Raw genomic sequence first — 3,668 nt, 5'->3', positions numbered from 1 at the left:
CCCACAGAACACGAGTATATAACAATGCATGGTCTGTTAGTTACCTTGAAGAATTTGTTTGTGAGGACAGAACATGATTACATAATATGCATGACATGGTAGTTTCCTGTGAAGAATCGATTACGAGATAACATGAGTATAACCATGCATGGCACTTCTATATTTTCGAACCCAGTATACATTTCCCTGTATTTTCCACCCAGTTCCAACAGGTACATATCAATGCTTTTTCTTGCATTATCCTACTCATACTCTGAACAATGTTGATCTTACATTAACAATGCCTGTCCTTTTTGATATGATGCAGTGTCCCTACAGTTACTGCCCTTTGTAATCACACCACCTTTGCTAAAAACAGGGAAGCACAATTGGTTCCTCGCTCGATCAGACGACGGCAAAAGACTAATGATCATTCGGACACATGAGTCGGAAAAGTTATATTGCAAAAACCCCACTGTATACAAGCACCGTGTAATACGTGAGTATCCGGACAGTGGCTGTTACGTCTATGAGCAGGATACCAGCTTGTTGGGGCCTTTAGGATTTTTTAGTTGGAGGCGGGTAAACAGCCTTGGTTGACACTCTTTGTTTCTCGGACTCAATTATCCGATTAACCAGGAGATCACCGTTGGCAAGGACCTTGATGGCAGAGAGGCTCTGTTTGCTATGGAAAACTGTGTCTACACAGCGAGCCCTAGGAGTTCGGGAGCAAACTCCCCTAATTGTCAATGATACAGCCTGCAGCCAAAAGAAGGTTAGAATGACAAAGGCATCTGGATTAACTTTGATCATTGGATATCTCAATTACGACAGGCAGTGATGTAGTTCAAGCCTTCAGGTTGATAGGTAATTGGGCTGTTGCATCGAAAGGGTGGAGTACCGGTGTCTCCGGATCACTGGTTGCTGAAGCGGGGCTGCAAATTATGATGGTGTTGGATCATCTCTTCGAATGACTTTGTTGTCTTTGCTGCTGGTTCTGGATGGGTAGTTCTTTCTTTTGTTATGCATATTCCTTGTCATTTGGTCATCCTCGTCTATGTCACACTTACTATGTAATAGTTGCTTCTATTTAGAATGTCATTCTCATCGGGATCACGAGAGTCTGAGCGCTGCAGATGGGTGCGTTTTGGTGGTGTAGCAAGACTTCTTATGAACTATCATGTCTTGCTGTTTATGTCAGTAGTAGTCACTAGTCAGTGTTTGAATGCTGTATATATCGTTGTTTCGAACTGTTTATTGTCTCAAACTAGTGGTGGGCTGAATGAGGGTATCACCATTCTCCAGTGTTCAGAGTGTATCTCCTTTTTTTAGGTTATATAATTTGAGCTCAGTGTCTTTTCGATGATGTACAGTTGTTTGGGCCAGTGAGATGTCGTTGAATATGGGCCGAGTAGTAACGCAATGCCAAACAGGTCAATTATGACTCTCAGGCCGGGCTCTCAAAAGATCCTGAAAAAAGGCTGGGCTCTCCAAAAAAGATAGAATAAGGACTCTTAGGCCGACATGTGGGCGCCACCGGTGTTTTCGTGTGCTTGCGCACCGAGAGCATATTTGCGCGTCGAAGTCTGTCCGCCACCGGCTGATTTCTTCGTCAGGTTCCGGACAACTTTCTACTGCAGTCGTGTGTTCGAATCTTCCCGGCGTTTGTTCTGCGATGGTGCGCTGGTGAGCTTTGATAGGTGGCACCCAGGATGGGGTTCGGTGCCCTCTGAGCTTGAGTTTTTAACAAAGCTTACCTTCCACGGCATGCCTCGATGTGCTTGGAACAACGAGTTCATGAACAAGCTTATCAATGACCTTGGAGGTGAGCTCGTAAGTATGTTTGTTCCTCCAGACAGCTGGGCTCTGACGGTTATGGCATGGATGAAGAAGCCATCCACCATACCGAAGGTGATTGGTGTTGAGATACCGGTGCAGGAACCAGGGTTGTACTATTCGCCGCCACCAAGGCCGCCGCGGACCATGTTAGGGATGTACCTGTATCGAGTGTTCATGCATGTCGAAGAAGTGCACTACAAGAAATATGTCAACTTATGACCTTCTGTCAGTGACCCTTGAAGAATTGGTCATAAATTTATGACCATTTTAGACCAATTGGTCAAAAGCTGTTTAGGGGGCTTCAAACCCTAAACCATTGCGACCATTTTGGTCAGAAAGGTCCTAATTTCCTTACACGAAATGGTCACAGAGCAAACAGTGCTAGTCCGCTGCCTTATTTCTAGTTGTTAATGACCAATATAGATGGTCATAGCCTTGTAGATTGTGGTGGGTTGTGATGACTAGGTGCCATCTCATCAGTTTTGCCTATGTGTCATGTCCATGTGGCAGTTTTTGCCCTAGGTTGTGAAGCAACCTATATTTCTATCCTTCCTTGCCTAGTTCAAAACTAATTCAACAATATTCATTTTCCTATTATGTTCACAAAAACACTTTATGAAGGAAGTGCTATTTATATATTATTGATTTCCCTACGAATTTTTGGGCACTCTTTCCTATCCAAATCATTACCGCATGACAAAATTCAGCTCCATTTGCCTAGCAAATCTTCCTCAGCAAATTTCCAAAGTTTTTGTCCACCTAGAAGCATTGTGAAGGAAGTACCTTTTTTATATCTCTAAATGACATGAAATTTATAGTTTCTTCATATGCCCAAATTATCACCCTCCTCCAAATTGCAGCTCAGTCAAATAATCTATGTGAGCCCAGGTTCAATTTATATTTTATGGCCAAATTGGCACGTTGCAAAGCAAGTGTTATATAGACCCCTCCTATTACCCTCAAACTTTTCGGGCACTCTTCCATACCCAAATCATTGCCACATGATAATATTCAGCTCAATTTTCCTAGTAAATATTTCTTGGGAAATTTCCAAAGTTTCTACCTCGAGAGAAGCTTTGTGAAGTAAGTACTAGCTAGGCTTACCCAAATGATCTGAAAATTGACCAGCGCATGACCATACCTAAGTAACTTAGCTACACCAATTTTGAGCTCATTTCATTCATCCAATCTCTCTCACTAGTTTTCCCAAGTTTTTGTCCATAGAAGAGCATTGTGAAGGAAGTACTACTTTGGCATGTCCAAATGGTATCATTTTTCTACAATGCTTTCCTATGCCCAAATAACCATCCTCCACAAAATTTCAGCTCAATCCATTCATTATTTTGAGCCCAGCTTCAACATTCATATTTTTGTCCAGCGTGGTACTTTGCAAAGCAAGTACCACCTAGGATCCTCCTTTTGAGCTAAAAATTTGTGAAGACATTCTCCTTAGTAGATGATCATCCTCAGCCAAAACTCGCGCCCATTGTCCATGTGCATTTCCCGTACCGCTAATCAAACACTTGGCTACTAATTCATGTTTGAGCATCGATCGGTCTTCTCGTGAGAATCTTATGTTGTAATTTTCTTCCTAGCACCAACCTGGGGAGTTCCCAACCCACTAGGCATGCCTAAGCCGCCCAGAACACATGGCAACATTACGGTCACGCGGTGACCACGCGACGGGCATGCGAGTTTACGCGCTCTAGAGTTGGGGCCCTCGGCCACCGCCCAAACCTCGACGTATCGCCACCAAGCCATGTATTTATGATTAAATAGGTCCTTATGTAACTAGAAATGATTTTTGGAAAAAATAAATAGCAAACTATGAGGCAGCTGCAGTTCAAATT

This window comes from Triticum urartu, chromosome 7 (assembly GCF_003073215.2).
Source record: "Triticum urartu cultivar G1812 chromosome 7, Tu2.1, whole genome shotgun sequence".
Classification (NCBI taxonomy): domain Eukaryota; kingdom Viridiplantae; phylum Streptophyta; class Magnoliopsida; order Poales; family Poaceae; genus Triticum; species Triticum urartu.
This window is presented reverse-complemented; position numbering follows the sequence as displayed.